The sequence below is a fragment of the Lonchura striata genome, chromosome 2, assembly GCF_050655825.1.
Source record: "Lonchura striata isolate lonStrDom1 chromosome 2, ASM5065582v1, whole genome shotgun sequence".
NCBI classification, from domain to species: domain Eukaryota; kingdom Metazoa; phylum Chordata; class Aves; order Passeriformes; family Estrildidae; genus Lonchura; species Lonchura striata.
Window position 1 is genome coordinate 117,958,880 of NC_140704.1, and position 24,374 is coordinate 117,983,253.

Here is a 24,374-nt window from a genome sequence, read left to right on the forward strand (position 1 = left end):
TTCTCCCACATTTTACTTAACTCATGAAAAAAGTAGTGTCTTATACTCAGGGGTTCCAGCAGTGATCTTGAGCACAGTAATTGTCTATTTTGTCTTTTTTTTTTTTTTTTTTTTTTTAATATATATATATATCCTGTCACATAGTCTTATTGCCTCTTGGCTGAATATGGGATTTACATTACAGAGTAATGGTAGCTATTTGTCAGTGCTGCTATATAGGATTATAAATTCAAGTTCATGGATTTTTCTAGCCTGGCAAAATATATTAAGAGTATTCCATCCAAAATCCGTAAGAATGACATTGCTGAGTGACCAGATACATCTTAAAAATACTGCTTTCAGCACTGGAGAAAAACAGACAATAAAGCCTCTTCTTTCTCTCTAGACCGGTCTGAAAGATTTGCAGCAAAATGATCCAGCTTTGTGTGTCCCAAGCTCTTATTCTGGGAGATTGCATCTATGGCTGTGTACCTCCTTTAGGAACAGGATGACAAAACATAGAAGCTGTAGCTCTGTGTGATTATTGGAGAAAAACTTTGAAAAGCCTCCTGAGAGGCCAGATACTTGCTTTAGAAGCTTCTTTACTCAGACATCATGATGTGCTTGCTGTGTTAGTTGGGCTTTACTATGAATTTCCAGCAATTTGTTTGAAGTGTTCTGTTTTGAAAAGAGAACAAAGTCATATTCCTTCCACTAGAATTTTTTTTATTATACAGTTCTTGTTTTATTAACATTTCAGTTTTCACACAGCACATGCTGATGGAGACCACTCTTGTCTACACAGGAAAACCATAGAGTTATGAACAGTATGAACAGTAACATCAGCTGCAGAGCAAAGCCTACCTACCAGTGGGAAAGCAGGGTCTCACGGTGCTAGGCATTGTATGAACAGCTTGTTGAACATGATTTCTGTCTCAGCACTCGCTGGCTAAATATGGAGGGAAAGTGTGATGAAGGGATAGAAGCTTACCTGCCATACCCTCTAGGTCCTATTTTTTAATCTAAGTGACATGGTTTAGAAATATTGAACCATGAAGGACTGTAAGTATTAAGGTTGCAAAGCAGACTTTAAAGGTCTAAAAAGATAATCTAATTGATTAGGTGGAACCTCTTCAGTCAGGTACTTTATTTCTGTTTTGTAGTGCATGAAGCCAGTTTACTCAAAAGCAATAAGGTATCAATTTATGGCTAACACATGCAGTGGTTTCAGAAGATAAAAGACGTGTTTGATTGAAGGATTTGCTCTGTGTGAAGAAATAATTGTGTCAATTTTAATAGTATTAAATTGTTGCAAATAATTCTTGGACACAAGCCTTTGAAGTGCCAGGCTGGGAAAATGGTGTTTTTCCTTACATTTGGACTTGCATCTTGATGTAGAGAGATGTATTTTCTTGTTGCCAAAGAGCAAAGACGAAGGAGCATGTTTGGGTAATGCTATCACTGACCTCACTTTTGGACTCAGTAAATGGACACCAGTGTATGAATGATCTTAGCTTTTTATATTGCTTTAGAATGAGAGACCTGTTGAGTTGTTTTGAAAGTCACACTCAAATTTTGTGTTGAAAAAATGAAAATATTTGTGCCAATAGGACAAGAAACAATACGAAAAGCCATTAATCTCTCCAGATTAAGCAATAGTTAATGCATTTTACTGTGATTGGGATCATATGTACCTGCCTTATTGCAGATTGAATTCAGCAGTACAATTTTATTTCGATGTTGCTCCATCTTTGCTATGCAGAGATAGATTTGGAGCTGACATACATCTCAAAGCTGAGTATATAAACACAGAAAATTTGTCTTTGCCTTTCTAGATAAACAATTCTGGAGACTCAGAATTCTCCTGTGAGGTTCTTAGATCAGCGTCTTGGGACTGCAGACACAGTGGATGGATGGATTTAAGTGTTGATTGGTATGCTTAAAATGAAACTATATTCTACTTCTTTTGATTGTGCTTAGGGATGATTGCTAACACTAAGTGAACTGACATAGTCATATTCTTATTTATAGTGAAATTATCTTAACTAACCTAATGGTAGCAAAATACACACTCTCAGATGTTTATAAATCTTCTTTCCTACTATCTAAACAATTTTATTTACATATCAAATAGGAAGTGACTTGTTTGTCCAGTTATAAGCCTTTAAAAATGCCTTAAGGAGCCCCTTCCTTACTGAAGTGAATATTCAGTGCATTTACTCTTCATGCCATGGCAACACATGCTTTCAGTTTCTTGGAATGTGCTCTTCTTCCTTGGTATCAGTTGTGTCAGCACCACCTGGAAAATAAACAGCATCCTTGGAGACTGTAAACAAAACATGGGATAACCATAGAGCTTGTGTGATTGCATTTTGTGTTCTGGTGTGCGATAGAGATCACCCGGGAATGCCTTGTCAAGTCAGAGTTGTGCAGTATTCGGTGATACAAGTTGCAACCCATGTGATTTGACCCGAATGATAGCACAGAAAAAGTGTTTATTGTTGTGCAAGGAAGAGATTGTTTTAACAATAGAAATACAACTGAAAATAGATGATAGAAGAACTGTAAGATCGAGCTCTGTTTTTCTTGTTTCCCTTATGCTTTCCTTATGAAATTCTTCAAATGAAAAAATAATTGTAAAATTTCTTTTTCTAACATGCACATGTTATGTGGACAGTTCAAACAGATAATGCAAAACAAGGTGAAACTTGAGGACACATAGAAGAAATACCTGCTGATTGTTTAAAAACAGTTTGTAAAAGAGAATTTATTTCCCAAGAAAGTGTGCACTGCAGTTTTATTGTAGACATATTAGAGCATAATTTTTAAAACCATTTTAATCCTCATAATTCCTTTTCTGTGTCTGTCCTGCTCTGCTGTTATGCTGGCCATAATCCTCCATATTTCATGAAAGCCTCTCCATTCAGTGGCATATTTCAGGAATTCTTTTCTGGTCCATTTAATCTCTCCCTGATCTTACAGGTGGGAGAGTGAGCAAGTGGCTTGGTCCACTGACCAAGTTGGTGGCTGAGATTAAACCATGACAGTGATACATTCTTCATTGTATTGGAAACTGCTCTGTTCAGATCTTAATTATACTTAATCTGTGCTGTTATAGTTGACTAAAAGGAATAGCCTAAAGCAATGAGCAAGAAAAGAAACTACAATAAATTCAAACAGGAATTATACTGAGAATTAATTACTGTTTCTCACAACTGGCTTTCAGGCAGTGAATTTAAAGGAGAATGTTGAAAGGTTGGCTTTTTTCCCCACAAAACTTGAAATTGTGAAAATCTTTATCATACCCATCATGGATGCTCAAAAGTATAAATAGATAAAGGAATAAGGAAAATCTAATGGAGAATATATTTATCAACAGCTGTTGAACACTATGATCTGTAAGCAACCTCTTAGAATGCCTCTCAGAATTTGGAATTTGGCAAGTTGGATGGGCCAGAGAAAGTATCTGTGATAGATGTTATATTTATTATCTTTCTACCTAAGATTCTGCTGATCAGAGATTCTTGCTAAGCTGCTTTTTGGTGTGGCTTAGCCCCAAAGGCTTAAGTTCAGAGATACTTTTTTTTCTTCACAAAGATGAAAACCTTGCTTTTGCCATCCTGACACAGGAGGATAGTAGCCAGTAAACGGTATTGTTGCTATGAAGGTCCAAATAAGTAATGATATTTTATCACAATGACTTAAAGCTAACTCTCCTTCCTCCACCCTCAGGTTTTGTTGACACATGACCCAACAGGACAGTTTCATTCTACCATATACCTAACGTGTCTGCTGCTGAAGCATTTCTGAAGACTACATGTCAGGGTGGAGCTGTAAGAGAAACCTTCAATCACAGATTGTTAGGGTGAACTGTTTGAAATGTGACACATTAGTAGCAGTGTTCAACGTTCCTTTTTAGCAGCACATTCCACATAATTTCTGTTCTGTACATGCCTTCTCTGCCCCTTAGCCACAGCACAGTGCTGTTTCGCGCCAGCATTGCTCCATCTGAATACTTCTTTAGTAGATTGTAGGTAGTTCGGTGCTAGGCCTTAGCTTTGTAAATGTCACAAAGATGTCATTAATTTCTTTTGTGCCTAAATAAGAACACAGTCATCAGGAATAAAAAATTAATAGGAAACAATCGAACTGAGAAGACCAGAAAGAATGCAAGAACACAAGAAAATGTCCCAAAACTCCTGTATCTACTACTGCAGTTTCCAACAGCATGTCTGTGATACAGATCTTATCCCAGTGATTTACATTTGCCAAGCAGTAAAAATGTACTTTTTCAAACCAGTTGAATATGCAGGTCCACTCATCTTAAAAATAATTCAGCTTTGAGTTTGTATTTTTGTTCCTTTGACAGCTCTGTTACAAAGCAGTGCTCTTCTCAATATGAGGGTGCTTTGGTCCCCTTCTAAGTGATTATCTACTGTGCATCTTTTGTTAGTCTCTTCAGACAGCAAAGGTCCTGTTGTTATGTAGTGATCTAGGTCCCCAGAATCAGATGGTACATTCTGAGAAATTCAGACCATAATTGTGTTTTGTTCTAGTAGGACACATGGTGTAATAAGTTCAACATTATATTTGCACTTGGTTCCAAATATATTTTGACCTTGATTCTTTGCAGGAAGATGCTGAGGCCTTTATTCTAACAACATACTTCACTGTTAGAATCCGATACCTAAATTTCTTTTAAAGCTCAAAATTTACAGGAAGAAAAGGTCAAAGCAAGAGCTGAGAACTCAAACCTCATAATATAAAAAGCTTTAAAAATTTATTGAATTTTCTCATCAGCCTAAATTACAATTATTTTCTAAAGAAAAATTTTATCAGCATCTCAGAATCATCCAGAGAGAGGATTCTCTACTGCATTGTAAAATTTTAGATAAAAGCATTTTATAATTTTTTCATTAAGATACTGTACTATTTTAGCACACTTCATGTGCTATTTTAGTAAATAGAACATACTGTCTACCAACTGTGTAATTTCTCCTACTTAACAGCTATACTTGTTCAGTTTAAGAAATTTGCTTAATTAGTTTATTTTATATAATTAGTCAGATCAGGAATGTAGCTGTTTCACATCAGTTTTGAGTTTCTGCATAATATTAACTCTGGTTAGTTATCATTCTAGTTATCATTTATCTTGTTTTTGAATTTTCAGAATTTTTATGAATTTCCATTTTGGCATTTTTATGAAAATAGGGCAGAAGTGGTGTAGAGCTTCATTTATTGAAAAAAAGTACTTTTGAAATTTTTCTGCAATTAGAAAGCATTCAAACCCTGCTATGGATAAACAGGTAAAGGCATGTTTTATTGGAAGTCTGAGTGGAGTAACATCTAGAAAAGTTTGAGCAGGAGACAAATAATGTTGTTGAAAGCTGCTACACTAGACAGCTCATGCTAAGTTTGGTAGTAGTTGAAAGTGTTAAACATTGCACATGGTCTACCTGACTTAACCTTTTGGCTTTGGTCTTGTTAATCACTTAGGAGTTTTCCTCACTTTAATTTTGACTTCTGATAGGCCAGGCTATAAACATAAATTCATTTATGTACTTTAATCCACTGGGTCTTCCTGTCACATCAATTTGTAACGTATTATAATAGAAGCTGAACCATTCAGATAATAGGAGCTCTTCGATCAACACAGGGCACAATTCTCTGTGTTTGGATCATTTATAGCTCCACATTTATTATCATGTTGCTCCAGAACACTGAGTAATATCAGTTGGTAAATAAAATCCCAGGTAACTGAAGCAGGGCAAAAAGGATACTAGTGAACAGGAAATACTGAAAAGCTCTTGCCCGTTATGCAGTTTTCTTCATGTGAAAGATGCACATTCATAACCTTCCCTTTAGTTTTCTGGTTGAGAATTCCTTCTGTATTTCCAACTGATTCTAAATTTCTTGTTAGACTTGTTAGACAGTGGCCTGAGTGTTCTGTCTGTAGGTAAGTGATAAACCTAGACATCACTACTTGGGAAAGTGGCCTGCAGCTGAGACCTCCTCAGCAGCGCCACTTCTTGTGAGCATGACAGCTTGCCTTCTGCTGCCTTCCCACAGAATTTTCACTCAGGTTACCCAAAAGACATTTGATGGCCTGGTCACAGGTAGTCTTGAAGACAGACTAAAGCAGTAACATCTTTCATGTGGGAAAATGAGCTCCCTTAAAAAAAGGTTTGGATTGTGGTGGAAATAACATTTTTTTTTTACTTAGCTCAAATATGCTAATAGAACAACTTCTACCTTTCTGACTTTTCATCTTCTGAGGACAAGTTTCAGTAGAAAGGACAGTTTGTTGTTTCAGTTGAAAATTTACAACAATTTGTAGTGTTGAGTGTAAAACAAAAAGCTGATTTAAAATCTGTCATTAAACCAAAGAGCCTGTGCCATGCACATTTCTGCTTTTGGGAAGAAGAAAACAACATGTGACACAGAAAAATCAAAGTATTCATTACAATATTGGGGAATATATATACACTGTCCTGACAAGAACAGTTTCATGCCTTTGATATGATGGACAAATATGCACATAAAAATTACATTTTGGCTACTGGAAACTTAAGGAATTTGGATCAGTCTTGACTATCTTATTCAGACAGAACAAATTCCAGTCTTTGTAGTAACCAAGTAGAATCTTAATGAAAAAGTTTTTTCTGTGCAATTCTTTTGCAACTAAAATATTGTCAGTGTTGCATTCCTGTTGAAATTAGAACGCTAGATTTACTTTATTACACTCTTCTCTTAATGAGTGAGAAATTCAAAGCATATTGTCAGCTACACTTTTAGGCAGACATTTTGCTTGAAGTACATTTTATCAACTTATAGGTGAACTTAAGCCAATTCAAAATATATTTTGTGGTTTAGCTTGTGACATTAAATTATTGGCCTTTCTACCATGGCAAAATTAAAAGAAATAAGGCTGTGACCATTTCATAAGAAGAGAGGGTGCCACTAGGACAGATGGCTTACTTGTGTTCAGATAGATAATTTTTTTTTGATGCAGTACAACACGTAGCAGCTTAGATGATGCACATTCTCTGCTTTCCAATTAGTCTTTCCAAAACTACCTTCAGGATTTGAATGTTCATTAACCTTGTTGTGAGAGCTGCTCAGACATCAGTCTTTAAAGGTTGGAACTGCAGTTATTTCAGTGAAAAATGAGAATCTAAACGTTGTGAGAGTTGCCTGCAGATTGTTTAATGATGACTTCAAAATAACAACAAGGGTAGTGAAAAAGAAATTAGCTAATTTATTCAGATTCTGACACAGCTTTTGTGCTGTTTTCAGACTGAGCTTGTGGTCCTTAAATTCCAATAGCTGTTATACAAACTTATATACCATGACAAAGCCTATCCTCATCTTTCTTTTGCAGGATTAAAAACTGTGAGTGAGCATGCATATCTAATGTTCTTAATTCATGATTTTGTGTGCTAAAACCCCCAGGCAATAACACATAATAAATCCTGCTGCCATTTGCACCTTAGTTTACTTGCTGTGTGATTAGAGATTACAGTAAATTTTAGAGAGGATTATTTGGATTTCTGGAAATGGGCTAGCCAGTAGGCAAGTTGCTTTCTCTTATATGCCAATGTCTGTTTAGAAGTCTTTGCATTTCAGTCCTCTGTCCATTATTACCCTGTGGAAAGATGTCAATAGGTGGCCCAGCAGCAATGGAGAGGAAGATTCTCTCCTTCTCCCTTTCCTGGAGACAGCTTTTGCTTTTTGGCTATTTCTGTGGCCCTGACACCTTGACCCTCATCTGATACATTTGCAACAGAAAATGACACATGGAACTATTATTTTGCCTCTAGACTGTTGCCTGTATGTGGATGAACAAATAATGCCTTAAAGCAGAAGGCTGTGCTGGTGAAATGACTTAATTTTTTTCTCCTCCCAGGTAGGAATAATTTCATTACTTTTTGCACTGAAATTGTATTCATTGGCTCTCTGCAGCTAAAAGGGATAAAAGTCCTGGGAACAAAGTTTACTTGGCATTTGTACATATTTAGAATGTGAAAGATATGTTTCCAAGTCTACAGATAGAAGGAAAAATTTAAGAAAAAACAATTCTCAGTACAAGAAAGACATGGACCTTCTGGCATGAGTCCAGCAAAGGGTCACTAAGATGATTAAGGGATTGGTGGAGCATCTAATATTTAAAGAGAGGCTGAGAGAGCTGCGTTTGGTTAGCCTTGAGAAAAGTCAGGGGGAGGTTGTTAATGCCTATAAATAGCTGGTGGGCAGGGAGTGAAGAAGATGAAGCCAAACTCTTCTTCAGTGGTATTTGGGAAAAAAAAACAAAAAAACAGCACAAATGGAAATACAGGAAATTTCATTGAAACATATTCTTTTAATGTGAGGATGATGAAACACTGGCACAGGTTGCTCAGAGACAGTGGTGTCTCATCCTTGGAAATATTTAAAAGCCATAGACATGGTTCCAGGCAACCTGCTGTGGCTGACCCTGCTCTGGGCTGTGGGTTGGATTAGGTGACCTCCAGAGACACTTTCCAACATCAGCTACTCCATGATTCCAAGTCAAAGCCCTTACAAACTGTCTTAATGGTCTGTTTATATTGATCTGAATGGACATCAATATCTGCTTGTTTATGTGTCTTAAGAGGCACTTGTAACAAATAAATGGATTTTTGACGTACAGGCAATTTAGTCTGGATATTAAAGGACTAACTGATACTTCCTTTCTTGTAAAAGGCAACAATATTCCTTGTTTTGTTGGTGTAAGTCAATGCATTTGCCTGTATATTCTAGTCTAATTTTGCATCTATTTTAGAGTAATTATAGGTTATTACTGTTTTTATGAAACAAGAATTTGCACAACATTCATAATATTTGAGAAATTAGTCTGTGCTGGGATCTCGGGAACTAAAAAAGCTGGAATATTTCCAGAAGATTATAAAATCTGGGTTTGTGTTATGATGTTCTCATGTAGAATCATAAATTTATTTGTTGTTGTGCAACATGAGTTTCTAAAGTCATCCTCTAAAGTTTAACCATCAACTTAATCTGAGCAGATGCAAAAATAATATTTTTCTTTCTTTCTTGCCTGGCTCAAAACCCAGTATGATCATTCAAGTGAAACAAATAAATAACTGTTTGCATTATAGGTAGTTAAAGAATAATACTATCAATCAATTCTGAAAATTAAGTCTGCAGCTCTATGTTTGTGTCACAGAAGTATTAATTCTCCTGAAGCTTTGTTCCGTCACAGGCCAAGTCAGAGTGAAAACCGTATGAAAAATGTTGAAGTTTGAAGTGAGTACACTGGGAAGTGATTTATCTCAGCAGGGAGGGAGCTAATCTCTTTCCAGTTTTTGTCTGGAAATTGATGGGTTTGTTTCATAGATAAGGCTCTGGCATCAAAGACAAACTGAAAAGAGGCACTGCAAAAGGCTTACGGGTGTGGACAGTATTTGTCAGTTCTAGCACAGGAGCAAATTTTTTCATCAGTTATAAATATCTTGATGAAGTTAAGTGATATGAATAATTTTTTATGACCTTTCAAAAGTACCCCTTTTTAGCTGTTCTCTCAGTCTGATATTAAAATGTGAGCAAATACAGAATGACACATGACTGAAGTTACAATTTTCAGATTTATATGTTTTGAGGTTGTCTTTGCCAGAGGTTGGGGTTGAAACAGAAATTTTCCTGAGCATTGTACAACCTAGAGCATTTTGCAATAGGATGTATTCCAGAAATATTGCAAACTTAATGCTTTAAAAAGTCAGTCTCATTCTTAGGTGTTAACTGAGAGCTCTTGAAATCACTGGCTCAAATTCACTGTTGGTATAATTTGTTTTACTCAAATCTCTACTTTTTAGAAAGAAACAGCAGGGTTCTGCAGGAGGAGTAAAATGGGCTTTTTTTTCCAGCATTTCTGTTTGTTGAAATTAACTCAACTTTGCCTGCCTAGAATGGACAGAGCTGCTCCCTCATGTCACAGATCTCTCAGGTTTTTTATTTTTCTGTCTCTGTGGGGTATCTTGTTTTGATATAACCCTTTCTTTTGAGTTTAAAGGAGTCTCTACTTTAGGACAGTAATAACAGAACAAAAGCCTCAGTAATGCAATTCTACTACTTCAAAAATTTTGGGAAAAAGATTTTTTTTCTCTGTATTTGTCCATCAGCTTCACATTAGGATTCTGAACTGAGCAGGATGCAGTGGCTAAATTTGATTCTTAGATGGGTACAAATTTGCTATGCAGTGACTTCTTGTGACCTTAAACTCAATTTTCTTCAATTAGAAAAAGTTGCCCTTTTAAATTTAAATATATTGGGTAATTACTGACATTGTTGTGAGGAGGAAAGATTCAAGCAGTGATTTGACACATTCTTTGTGTAAGAGACATTACTCTTTATCAACATAAAGATACGAATCCTTCTTTTGACAATGTGAACTAATAATTTCAAAGAAGTACTTTTAATACTGAATAATGTTTGTTGGCTTTCTTTTGAGCATCTCTGTTACTACACCTGTGCTCTCCCAAAGGAATGCTTTACTTTTTCATGCTTTAGTAGTACCGAGTTACTTGTAGACATTTGTGGAAAAGCATGTTTGTAATATCACAGAAAGATCCACTTGATCTTCTGTTGTTGTAATTTGTTGCAGGTCCCTGGGCTTTTAGGAGAGTAAGGCCAGCTTATATCAGCTGCTATGTGGCAAACTTCCAGTTATGCATTTTTTATGTTCTTGTTTTAAATGTTAGAAAAAACAACATTTACTTTTTAAGATGTGATCATAATTCTGATTGTCCTTTTAAAGTCTAATCATGGTCTTTTCCCATCATGAAAGCATTTTTGGGATTTCAGTTGGGTTTTTTCTTCTCATTTTCTGTGAATCCAGAGTTAGTCTCAAAAGAGGAAAAAAATATTGGGCACCAACCAAGAAAAAATGTTCTGATCAGTTCAAAATATTTCATTTAAATGGTTTAATATGTTATTTTGATTGTGATTTTTCTTATTTTACCATTTTAAACATGTGGTAAGTTTCTAAAATAAGTGCCTTCAAACCAAAGAACTGAAATTTCATTTGCATTGAACAAAATTTCCTCTGAACAGTTTCAATTTAGACAACTTTGAGTTCAAAACCCTTGGTCTCAGTATTAGTTTTTGCATTTACTTGAATGGGATTACTTGGGCAAAGGATACAGCTTGTGTCCATTTGTGGACAGGTTGTCTGAAACCAGCCATACCAAGGCAAATATTGCTCTGACTAAAGACTTCCTATTATAAGAGTTTAGCTCTGAATCCTTTGAAGATAACTAAAGCAAAAAGTATTTTCAGCCTAATTTGTCCCTTATCTACATCTGCTGCTAGCAGGCATTGTGTTTAGAAAAGGAATATTTATGAGGCAGTAATTCTTATGAAACACCTTGATTTTCATCTAGATGAGCTGCACAAGCCAGGAGATGCTGTTCCTGAATTCAGGGATCTATGTTTCTCCTGGGGAGCTGCAGTGTGTTAGCCACTGCTGAGAGCCAAACACCCACCCTGCTGCTCACCCACTCCTCCTCAGGGGGCAGGGGAAGAAAATAGGATGAGGAAACTGGTGGGTTGAGATAAAGTTAGAGAAACTGCATACCAATTACTGTTCTGAGTAAAACAGCCCTGACTTGGGGAAAATGAATTTAATGTATTGCCAATGAAAATAGATTCAAGTAGTGGGAAACAAAGGAGAGCAATAAAACAAAACAGAATATTTTCTCTCCCTCTTCCAGGCTCAGCTTCCCTTCTCCCAGATCCTGCCACCCACCCCACAAGCAGTACAATGAGGCATAGGGATGGGCGCAGTCGTCCATAGCACATCCTCTCAGTCTCTCCTTCTATCTGATACCTTCCCTCTGCTCTAATTGGGTCCTTCCATGAGCTACAGTCCTATAGGGACAAAAACTGCTCTGGTATGAGCTCTTGCCAGCCCTCATTCAGATCTCTGCTTCAGTGTGGGCTGTTCAAGGAGCTGCAGGGGTGTTTCTGCTCCAGCATCTGTAGCACCTTCTCTCATTCTCTTGCATTGGTGCTAACACACTTGTTTCTCACTCCTTTTTTTTCTTCCTCCCCTGCCCATCCAGCAATTTTTTTCTTAAATATGTTGTCACGGATGTGTGAACATGCTGGGTTTCTATGTGTCCTGTGTTAGGTGCTGGAGCTGACAGGAATCAGCTGTGTCCAGTGTAGGGCAGCCTCAGCCTCCTCCCATTCCTCCCTTTATCCCCCCTGCTATCAAAACCTTCGCATGGACAACCAATGCATGAGCCTGTCTGCAACCCTGACAATAGTGTTTTTATAAATAAAACAGGGATTATATCTTTGCTATATGACATAAAATGTAACATGGTATAAGACAGCTGTGGAAGTAACAAAATTTTGAACTTGATAGAATTAAAAAGCCCTTGCACTATCTATCTTATTCTGAGTGCACATACATAAACAATTAGGTCCTTTTAAAAGGACTGTTATTACTAGGTATTAAATATGCTTTTTGAAAGCAGATCAGTTATGAGTCATTATTCCTTCCACGATTCTGTTCTCAAACTTTGAGATTTACACTTCTGTTCCCACTTGAATTGATAACAGAAACAAATATGTCTTGCATATTTGTGTAGTGTATGTAATGTGATGGGGAGCACATGCAATATGGAATGAAACTGAATTATTGATGATAGATGAAAGATAAAGCAAAATTTATCAGTACAACAAAGCTCTGATATATTTAAAATTAAGAAAATGCACAACTACATTGGGGAAGAACAAAAAACAGTGGTAAATTTCAAGCGAAATAATGGGAATTAAGAGCCTGATGGTATGTGCCTGTGTGGAGGGGACTTGGGTATAGCTCTGGTTTAGCACATTTTTTGGCCAAGATGGTTCTCACAAAAAAAAAAATGAGCCTAGTTTGAATTAGCTCCTTTTGTAGCATACAGGCATGTTTTATTATGTAGTACTCTCTCATCTTACCTTCTTGCTTCTGCAGCTATTTTTGGTTACATCTTGACAGGGAACTTTTTTTTTGAGTTGCAAGCAAGTTTGTTGTTATTTATTGCAGTATAAACAACACAATGTATGTTAGGAATTATCTCTCTCAATTTATATTTTTAGTCTGAGAAAATCCTAGGAAGATCAGCAATTTAAGGGATATCAGTGGTAATAGAAAGAAGTATCTAACTGATATTTGTTTTTTAGCCCTGTAGTGGGGTCTTACAAAAATTATTTTTTGCCTCCGTTTTCCTCAGTTTCTGAAAGTAGGTAAAAATTAAGGACTAGTATCCAGAAAACACTCTGAACAATGCATATTACATTTTTTTTCCCTGTAGTTCAAAAAGGTAAAGGAGTAACTCAGTTCAACTTGAGTTTATACATCTTGTAAAAATGATGCAATGACTTTAATAGCCTCTGATATCATAAGTTCATGGACGATGTGGCGTAACACGTACTGTGTTTTTCAAGCAGCAAGTCATCTTTCCAAAAGCAAAAATTAAGCCTAAAATAGCATTAAACCACTAAGACAGTCTAATTGCTAAGAGACAGTTCGCGTGACCAGATTATAGTATGTCGCTTCTTTTTAGATCAGTCTCTCCTAAGTAAACAGCCATCCTTCAGCAGCTGAGTATTTCCCTGTGGCAGTCTGCTAAGAAAAACACGAGGAGAGACCTACCCGACACCACTCTTTCCGCTGGCTGTGATTTATTTGGAGTCACAGGGGCTGCTTATCTGCCCAGATAGAGCCGCGGAGACTGCGCCTGCCCGCTTGCTCCCCGTGCAGGGTCCATTGTTCTGTCACAGCACTGCAGAGACTGCCAAGGGTTGACCTTGGCTCGTGACCTTATCAGAGGTGATTCTGTAAAAAATGTACTGGCTTGTTTCAGTACCATTCAAATAATTTTCTGCAAGTAGGTTTCTTTTCTTGACACGTTCTAAGTGGTAGCCACGACGATTATGATTCTAAGCAGAGGTTGCTCTGGAGGGGGTTTTGTGTTTCTGAGGAGTTTTCTATTTTTTCCATTCTCTAAGGCCTTGTGCTGTCTTCTGATTCTCTGAAGACAGAGATGCCTGTGCCTGAAAAAAGCAAGTGTCAGCTGCTGCTCTTCTGAAGAAAAGTGTAACTGCATAAATGTGCCTTTAGAATCCTATATAAGCATGGCCAATATTTTACTATAAAACATGCTTTATTTGTCACTGTGATAAGTTATCATTGCCAAAAGGTTTCAAGAATTGATCTGAATATATTTCTCCAATTTGGCATCCCTTTAGGCAGTATTAGATCTATATATAAATATACTGTTTTCCTTCAGCATAGTCTGAAAATCTGATCATTATTTCTCAAGTAGTGTTTGAAATTGTCAAGAAATTAAGGGACAATAACAAAAATTAAATCATTAAAATTTGTAATTTTTTAATTTGGAAAATTACTTGAAAATATATACTGCTCAATATTCAGTAGAGTGAAAATAACAGCATGAGTACATTTCACAGAGTAGCACAATATAATGCAGCTGTATCCTGAAGGGGTGTGGAGCACCTGTACATACCTTCTTTTCATCTGCAGTCACATTCACAGAATCAGAGAATGGGTCAGGTTGGAAGGGACCACATTGAGTTATCCGGTCCAACTTTCCTGTTCCTAGAGCACGTGGCACAGGAGTAGGTATCCAGATGATGTGGGCTCTCCCTGGTGAGGGAGAGCCCACAGCCTTTCTGGACAATCTGTTCCAGTTCATGGTCACCTGCACAGAACAGAAGTTCTTTCTTATATACAGGTGGAATTTCCTGTGCCTCAGTTGCTACCTGTTGCCTCTTGTTCTATTGGTTGATACTGCTGAGAAGAGCCTGTTGATGGGAGAAAGAAGGATTGTTTTGTCTGCCTTAAGTGAAGAATAATAAAAGTAAGAGGAAGGAAGCTTAGAAACATGTCAGCTTTCTGCTGCAATGGAGCAGCAGAAGCAGGAACCTTATAAACCTGTATTGACAGACAGGCCCTTCCACCACTGACCTTGCCTCAGTTTTTAATGATAGGTGAAACATTTTCTTCTAAGTGAATGCTTTTTCTTAGGTTTGTGGTATTTTATCATTGAAGAAACACCACAAGGATCAGTCTGGGGCCCAGTCTGATGAAAAAATCCTTTCAATTAAATGGAAAAGGGACAGATCCTTTCCATTAAAAATTATATATACTGGATTTTATCTGTGTCAGGCACTGAATAGATGATTTGACTAAATTTGCTTAAGAGATAGAAAAAAAGATAGTGGGTTACCTATTTTTTAACTTGGCTAATGCATGCTTTTCCTTTTTTTTTAATAAATTTTTTAATATTTTATCTAGTCTAATGTTAATGTATCATAGGATGAAACCTTGAGTAGTCTTTCTTATGTTTTACTTAAAGAACTTGAAAACAGCAATGATACTACTTATCACTCTGTGGTCATGTATTCATCTCACAGACTTTCTACTAGCAAATATTTTTATGGCTTTTGTTATTTAATTATAGCTTGATTAAAAATTAACAACTTCAATACAAAAGTATTTTATTAAATAAAAATACATAATTTTGCTAGTGAATATTTAATTAAAATGAAGCAGTAAGTTTTGCTTATGTGTAACTTTTAGACAAAATTACTGTGTAGAAAAAATTTATTGGAAATATGTGGGGCTTGATTTACACAAGGGAAAACATTGATCTATGGAGAATTAGTGGTGATAGCAGGTAATATGATTTGATTATTTTTGAAGGAGGTGGACATTGCCTTTCTATTTTTTATTGAGTATATATTAAAAATGTTTATCAAGGTAATGTCATTTTTTTGGTATTATTTGAGATTAGAAATAAGCATTATGACAAAATTATAATGCAGAAAGAGAGGCTGGAAGTCTTCATAAAAAAACAAATATGGATCTAATTGGCTCAAAATTATATATATGTATAAGGTCCTTTGGTAAAACATCAGTTCAGCATATGAGGGAGTTTAGAGCACTGTAGTTCCAAAGAAAAATAAAATGAAAGGGAAACAACAGATGTGGGAATTTACAAGAAAGACACCAGAAAATGACTATTTAATCTAAAAGATATAAAAATAACTGAAGATATTTGCGTAGAGCTTCTCTTTGGGTGTAGGAATCTGTTTGTGTGTATGCACATACCTAGTTAGACATCAACATGCATATGCAGAAATATCTACTTAAAATGTTTGTATGTAAGAGAGACTAAGTGCAGAAATGGCAAAACCAGGTCTCTTGGAGAGCTACAGTAACAGAAGTGGTGACTGACTTCATCTTTAAAACTCGGCGTGGGAATCCTGGGCTGATACTAGGAACATATATTTGGTTCCATTTTTTACATTGAATGCTGCAAGTATGACAGCCAAAGAAAAGTCAGTGGTACTTGTTTTTTCTCAGATCTTCTTGCTTGTGCCTGCAGTTAACACAACTGAGCCGGACTTTTATTGGAGATTCAGGCACAGTGATAGAGTGGCTGGAGTGTTGGGTTGTTTCATCCAGGCATGCTCAGATTTGAGTTGGATATTTTGGCTTCTGAATCCTGAGCAGATACAGAGCCTTTAGATGACAGGTCTGTACTTGACACTATTTTTATGTCTGTCAAAGAAATGGGTATTGAAACGAAGGCTTAAAATTAGGTGTGTCTTTCCACTGGGCATTTGTACCTGTGAAGTCTGTTGTGGAATTAGATGTTGTGCACCCATCAGTCTGTTCTTATACACAGCCTAGACAGGAGGAGCACTGAGCTTGCTCACTGACTCACAGGCTTAGATATATGGACTTAAATGCTTGCTCTACATCAGGCACTGAACTGGGTCTCTGGAGTGGAAAGATCCCTTTAACTGCTAGTCAGAGGAATAGAGGACAGCAACAGCTGGCTGCCTGGGCTGTGAGAGGAGATGGTCAGATTTCTTGAGGCAAGATTGGCAAAGTAGTGATGAGCTGTGCATTGCACCAAAGATAAGACATTAAGCAGCTTAGGGTTGTCAGAGCTGGAATACTTGTACACGTGCCCAGCAAAGTTGTACTGTTAGCAATTTGGGAGCCTCAGGAGCCTGAGCACCTACAGGAATAGGCAGCAGATGTAATTTTTTACTTTAAAATTTTTTATTTTAATTTTGTAGGAGGCAAAACTGTAAAATATATAAGCCATCAAGGAAATAAGTCCAGATCCTAGCAAAAGGTTTTATGATGTCTTCCAGAAGGAACCAAAAGGCTCCCTCATAGTCACTTTAGTTTATGCCTCACAATGTCTCCACAAAATAGGAAATCTGGCAAGGCTATTCTATGGGATTTCAGGTAGACAAACTGAAGCAAATGGCAAAGTAAGGTGATAACAGCTTGGTCAAGGAATTAATGTGCTGCTTGCTTAATTCTTTTCTTTGGCCATGCTCTCTGGGAAATGCAAAGAATAATAGTTATAAATCAACAGATTGTTAAGAAATACAAAGAAAGTAAAAAATCACAAAAACGAGATTGTGTGACAACCCTAGCTATCTTAATAAGTGAATTTTTCAGTAAAACATTAAGATTTTATAACCAATACAGTAAGAAATTTTTAATAAGCTGATAGCACTGATTAGATTTGCAGTTAGTGTAACATGACTTTTTTACAAATCATGGTGTGTTAAGGATGGTACACAGGCAACTGCATTATTAGTTTGGTGAAAGGGCTGTGCAGGTCATGAAGGCAAATATTCAAGGAAGAAAAGAAATTTTTTAAATGTTGTAAAATACAAAAACTAGATATATGGAAAAATTTCTAGTCCCTTTTTGTCCTATTTAAAGAATTTGAGAAGCTCTATAGGCATTCACATATCAGTGCAGTGATTTGTGTAAATATAATGAAAACAAAATGCAATCTAGGATTATTCTTTTTTCAGATGTTCACACAGAAAAAAAGTGTGAACATGGTTGACGCTTCCCTTCAGTTAATATATACTACAGAGCAGAAGGTAAGTGTAGATGATTCAATACATCTGAGGCAAGAAAATAAGGAAAACTAATCTGAGAATTGTGATGCATTTATATCTGAGGTAGGCTATACATACCAGAATTAAATTCTAGCTCACTTAAAGCTGATGGGTTAATTTGTACTTCTGGTAGGCCAGACATTTCCCAGAGGAATCTGTCTAGTGCACACAAATGAGTATATACATTTGAGTTAAATGTAGTGGTGGTCAAAAACCAGAACAACTCAAACAGGAGTTCTTCAGTTCAGCTAACCATTCAGGCAGAGCTCTCCTAAAAGCAGAGCTCTGGTTTTATTTTGTTTTGTTTTCCTCCCCAGAGGCATACTTTTTTTCCTCATTCTGCATCCTCAGCTGTTGCTTATCAAATCTCTGTTGGAGAATTTAATGAATAAAAGTCTGTGAGGATTAACTTGATAAGAAGTTCATGTATATCAAAGAGTAAAATGCTGTTGTAATGTGATGGTTCAAAATCTTATCAGTAGTAACATATTAATAGTGCCACATTTTTTGGAAAGCTTTGCTGGAAAGGATGTAAACAGGCTGGGCACACTGCAGGGAACTTAACCCGGGCCTCTGCTTCTAATGCGATAATTTCCTTTTTAGCTTGATAGCAGTTTCCTAGTTCCATACTTCACTGTGTAGTCCAGTTAAAAAAAAAAAAAAGCAAGACTTAAACCAGAAATAGAAGAGGTTGCAGGGACTTGGAAATATAAGGCACATTATCAGCATTTTCTTGGGGCATGAGATCAACAGTAATAGTTTAACTGGTGTAGCAATTGCCCTTTCTAAAGAAGTGACTCACTCTTGAATGATAAAAATACTCAAGTGTTCACTGCTGCTCCCTATGGCTCTGACTTGAACAAAGGCTGTCCTTCAAGGACTGTAGGATTGCCAGGCAGGGAAGTCCTCATTGCACACACGGCCCTGACCCTGCTCCCACTCAGGATAATGCTGCAGAAAAGGCTGCTTATATTTCTCAACCTGGGATGCTGATTCTCTGCTAATGAAAAAAGAATGTATCAGCAAGCATGGAAATGTAATAGCTAACATACTTTTTCTTTCTTAAGAATCACTATCCTAGGTATGATAATGGTCCTGAGAAACACTGAGAACTTGCAGAAGGAGGTGGAAAATGGAGATTGTATTTAGGTACTTGTAACATTTAATCAGTTCAGTTACTGAAGCAAAGTCTATAGAAAAGGAGGAGTAATTGCTCAAAAATCAGGAAGTGTAGCGATAAAAATATTTGTTACAATTATTTTGATGCTGTATTTTTCTGGTCTCATGCAAAGGATTTTGGAGTCAGAAACTTTTGACTTTGAAAACTTTCACTAGGGCTTTGGTTCAGCCCAGGCTGGGCTGAACTCAGCAGGTTGTGTGCTTGCTTAGAGTGCTGGACTTAGGCCTTCTGCCTCATAGAATGGTGTTGCAGGCAAATGGCAGGCACTGGACCTTGAGCTGGCTGTGTCTCTTCCACTGCCTTCCCAGAGGACAACATTTGGGAAAAAATGGGAAAACTCCCACTGATGCCTGTGGTCATGAGAGTAGGTCCTCTGTACTTATCTGGCACTGTGTTCACAAAGAGCCAAACATGAGATTTCTTTTTGCTTCTTTTCAGTGAGAGAGAAGACCTCTCACTGAAACTTAGTGACAGTCTCACAGAGATATGGTCGTAATTCCAGTTATTGCTGAGTCAATAGCACTTAAAAAAATAGAACCAAAAGGGATATGGAGTACAGGTTAAGTGCAATATTTAGTATTAGCCTAGAACTAAAAATGTTTGAGGATAAACAGGCTTGTCATTTAAAAGTGAGACTGACAGCAACTCAGAAAAATTGTTAACGTGCTTGCTGTTACAATTTTAATCAGTGAAATGTTTTCTCATGTGGCCTAATTTTGCTTGCTTCTATTTTCTGGACTGATTTTGTATTCCCCAATTTTTCTTTCCACAATGTTTACATACAAAGAACAACTGTTCTCCAGATATTAAGGCTAAATTCTTACTACAAAATTTTAATAATGGACATCAGCCAAGCTGTCCATGAGTGGATAAAAGGTGATTCTGTGTCAATATTGATTGCTTTAGGACAGTGATAATTTTTTTGTGGCTTGTTAGCTTTAAGCCTGAATAAATCATAATTTTACTGATGCTATTTTTACTATAAAGTTGATTTCTTCTATCTTTTCAAAATATATGAAGTGTTTGTAGTACAAGAATGAATGCAGTGGGCCTTTAAGCTACATATGTCTGGACAGAAGCTTTGCAAGCCTTTTGAAGTCTTAGAGAAATAAGAGGCATTTACACTATCACATGGTGACACTTAATTGTCATCTTCATGAGGTCCCAGCAGTATGATCTCTTGAGTCCCCAGTCCTAGTGGTACATGGAAAGCACAGATGGATTAGCTGTTTATTGAAAGTGACTTTGCATGCACTGGAAAGTTAATGAGGGTAGCAACGATGTTTTAAATCCTACACTGTAGGGATATCCAAACCAGTATAAATTCCTGTTACAAGCAGTTTAGTTTTAACACATCAGAATAGAATTTGCACTTGTTCGTCTTCTGAACAAGTATAAACAACAGAATACTGACTAGAATACAAATACATTAGCTAAAATAGATTAAGGACCTAAAATATTATATTATGTTTATAGCAAAATATCTGTGCAATGTTATAATTTAATCTTTATTTGTACCTATGTATCTTATGAAAGTTGAACTGAAGTGGTATTTTGCAACAATAATAAATGCTGAATTCTCTACAAAGGAGACTGGTTAAAAATTCATTACAGTGGTAGTGTTTACTGAGCAGTGTTTTTGTTACTGTTCTACACAGCTAGTTTTGAGATCTTGGTGTAATCCTGATTAAGCAAAGAAGCTCTAAATCAGATTATACATCTGGTGGCAATTAGATGGAACCTGGGAACATAGTATTTCCACTGGAAAAAGAAAAAAAAGTCCACATTCCATGGCATAACTAAAATACAGTTAAACATAAATCTCCTGTCTCTTCCTGAACTATATTCACACACATTAAAAGTCATGGCCTTTTTTAATGTAGAAATAAATAAGGCCTCATGGACAACAAAACTCCTTCAGACTGTCATGTTTTACTGACTATTGTTAGAGAAACTGTGCAACTATTTTCACTGAGTTATCTGAATAAAGAAAAATATGGGAGAATCTTTAGCACAAAGAGAATCAACTTGAGGAAGTCAGTGAGCAAAAGCAAGAATTAGTGGTAGCTAACAATTAGAGATATTTAATAAATAGTGTCAGATGGTGAGAGGTAGAACCTCCATTTTTAACATATTAAATTTTTTATCCCTAAAGAATTTAGTTTGGATGATAAGCCTACTCTGACAAGGTAGATTAGATAACTCACATTCCCCACCCACATTTTTATTTTATGTGGTTATGTGACTCTCTTGAGCAGTCTAAGTAAATAGAAAACTATACAAATGAAATATTTAATAGGTAAATAGTGTTTTAATATGACAGGACTTGCTGGATGAGATGTTAGACATTCTGTTCTGAGCAGTGGCAGTCTGTGGTGAACCTGGACTGGTGACTCACATTAGCTGAGATTAAACAAGTGGATTATGATGTTTTTCCTGGCTGAGCATACTTGAAATAAGACTAAGAATGTTGTTTCATGCGGCATAGACAACCACATGTACAATTTATAAATCTCTGAAAACAAGTTATATTCTCTTTTATTTACATAGGACTGTGGGTGAGTATGATAAAATTATTAAGTCATGCTTACCAGCTGTATAGCATTGAAGGTATTATGTATTTAGAACAAAGTGTTCCACTTAGTGTCTTTCGAATTTAGATTTGCGCATGAATGTTGTGGTGGTTTTGTTTATAGAATTTAGGGAAAGATTAAATTCTGATTTCTGTTTGATTTTATTAGAAAATAAATTCCTCAGCATTTTAGTTGCCAAAGTATTTTAATAGACATCCTATTTCATGTAATATCACCTATTTATCAATTTTAGAATAATATAGTTTAAGTATTGATAGTATGTTTATGATTAAATGAAGGTATTTTATGGTGGCTTGTAATATGAAAAAGTAACTTCCATAATAAGTTGATTGTTCATTGTTGAAATGTTTTCGATTTGTAAAAGGTAATTATAAGGTATCTAAAAGATGCAGAAGCATTTTTGCTATTAAAATTAATGTTAGAATCATGGTATGCCAAAGAAAGTCTTATCATCCATTTTGTAAGGAAAACTTATTTTTCTTAGTTTTGTACATTCAAATTATTTTGTGTTTACACTGAAAATTGTCTTTTTTCTTTATTGATATGTATTTTTCATCTCTGTCTTGGATTTCAGTATTTCCACAGTGTCAAGACTAAGTATAATAATTAGCTTTATGTAAAGTCTGCTTCTCTTTCAAATACTGATGCTTATGTAACTGAATGTTTTCCACAAGCACAAATATCTAGAACAGCTTCTGAGACTCTAATTCTAAAGTGATTAACATCAGTGGTCTCTTGAGAAAATCCACCTATTTTATCTCCTGTAAGAGTGAATAATCGAATCACACAGTTAAATGAAATTCCACTCAATTTTCACAAAGTGTAAGAAGCACAGTAGAGAGCAGCTGAGGAGCTGTGATGGTTTGTTTCTCTCTCTGGCCATTGTTGATAACAGAGCTTTTCCCCAGAGATCCTGGACTGGGCTCTCAAACTCCATCTTGGCCAGCTGAAATGGGGTAACATGACATTCAGTTCACTCAAGAAATTCTGTCATTGTGGCTTTCACTTAAGTAGAACATTTGGTCTGCAAAGAGAGTAGGAAAGTTTGTGTTGCAGCTAGGAACAAAAATGCCCTTATAGATTTCCTCTGGGCAGATCCAGCTAAGCAGAATGAGGCATGAAGCATGAAATGTCTAGTTCAAATTGTTTCCCTAGTCTAAACTCACTAATCAACCTCTCAATATAGAATTAGAGAGAAAATTTACTCAGCTAATGAGTAGATCTGCTAAAAAAAATGGACAAATGTAGCTCTCAGTGGTTTCAGTTGAAATGGGGCTCCTCCCTCCTACAGAAATAAGCCATTTCAGTAGCTGGGTTGTGTAAGCTTCTGCAGCCAACCTTCTTGCTTATTCCTTAATTAAATGTTTTTTTTTATTTTTCATTTTTAAGCTTTTAAAATGTATTTATTTATTTAAAATTGAATTGTGATTATTCAATTCATTCTTCGAGTACATCATTCTAGTGAAGACCTGTTGGGCTATTTTTTAGTTTTAGCACTTAGAGGAGTATATTTTACAGCAAAAATTATGTCTTATAATGTCTTATATTTCTTCCTGTGTTCTGATCAGTGCTCAAAATAATTAACTCCTAGTGAAGGCAAAACACCTGAGCTGAAGCAGTGTATTATTGCACTTCAGCTGAAGTAGTATTGGAAAAGCTGTAAGAACACAGTAAGATAAAATCTTGTCAAATCTTATCAACTTTATTTGAACCTTCACTGTCTTGAAGCATAGCATCTTCTTATCATTTTCAGAATTGATATGTGCAGTATTGAAATAATCAGAATACTGTGTTTCATAGCGTCATTAAAAAATACATGGTAACCAGAGATTGTTCCATTACTCAATATGGCAACTAGATTAAGATTACATCATCAAAAAATTTATTTTGATGACAAGTGTTCCCTGATCTGCTACGTAGCTTTTCAGTAAAAGTCTACTAAAACTGTTTCCTTGAGGCTAGTTGACAATTTTTACCCTGTGTTCTAGTGAAAGTAAACTAATCATTAAGATAGTTATTTTAGTCACTTAAAGGGTTGTCATTACAGTATCTATAGTTAGATTGGATTAAAATGGAAAGATTGGTGCTCTATTTATAATCATGAAGACTATCAATATGGTTGCCAAACATAATTTGTTATTTATAAGATCAGTATTTAAATGTTTTCATTTCAAGGCTACTTCTCCTGAAGAATACCTGAACTTTCTGTGTCTTTTTGAGGGACTTAAAGGCTTTTGCTAAAAATGCCTTATTTTATCAGTAGTTTTTTCTTCTCAGTATAAATACAACTGTGTAGTAAATATGTGAGACAAAAAACTTGTAATAGAAAAGCAAATAATATGTCAATTTATGATAAAATTTCACTCTAACACATGTTTTGGGCCTTATTATGGTATAGTTATGTAAATCAGGAGATTTCTGAGATTCTGAGATTTCCATGGTTTGGCTTGATATGAAACTAGTATATAAGATCAGACTGAATTGCATTGTCTTTCAGTTTAGCTATTTTGGACTAAAAAAAGCTTGTACCAAAGCACAGATTTCTCCCTCCTAGTAAGGACTTTTCTTAAATATCTTCAGTGTGAAATGTCATTAGCTTCATGCTCAAAGGATGGACTGAGAAACCACCTCCT

General features: G+C 36.0%; 1 protein-coding gene and 1 long non-coding RNA gene across 13 annotated transcripts in view; one reads left to right on the forward strand and one right to left on the reverse strand.

The window, feature by feature from the left end:
- The window catches only part of RP1 (RP1 axonemal microtubule associated), a 198,606-nt gene that overhangs the window by 971 nt on the left and 173,261 nt on the right, over positions 1-24,374 (forward strand). For 8 of the 12 annotated variants that reach the window (XR_014952910.1, XR_014952903.1, XR_014952909.1 and 5 more), the window contains exon 2: positions 1,815-1,912. The exons of 1 other annotated variant lie outside the window; for it this stretch is intronic. The gene's annotated coding sequence lies outside the window, so the exon portion shown is untranslated. Of the gene's footprint in view, positions 1-1,814; positions 1,913-7,799; positions 7,886-14,655; positions 21,706-24,374 lie in introns of those variants that run through there. 3 more of the 12 variants (XR_014952905.1, XR_014952906.1, XR_014952907.1) reach the window with 3 other exon arrangements.
- LOC146768393 (uncharacterized) lies at positions 126-14,682 on the reverse strand. Its single transcript, XR_014952911.1, has 2 exons — positions 14,532-14,682; positions 126-14,058 (listed from the first exon to the last, which is right to left on the reverse strand). It is a non-coding gene; the product is annotated as an uncharacterized LOC146768393 (long non-coding RNA).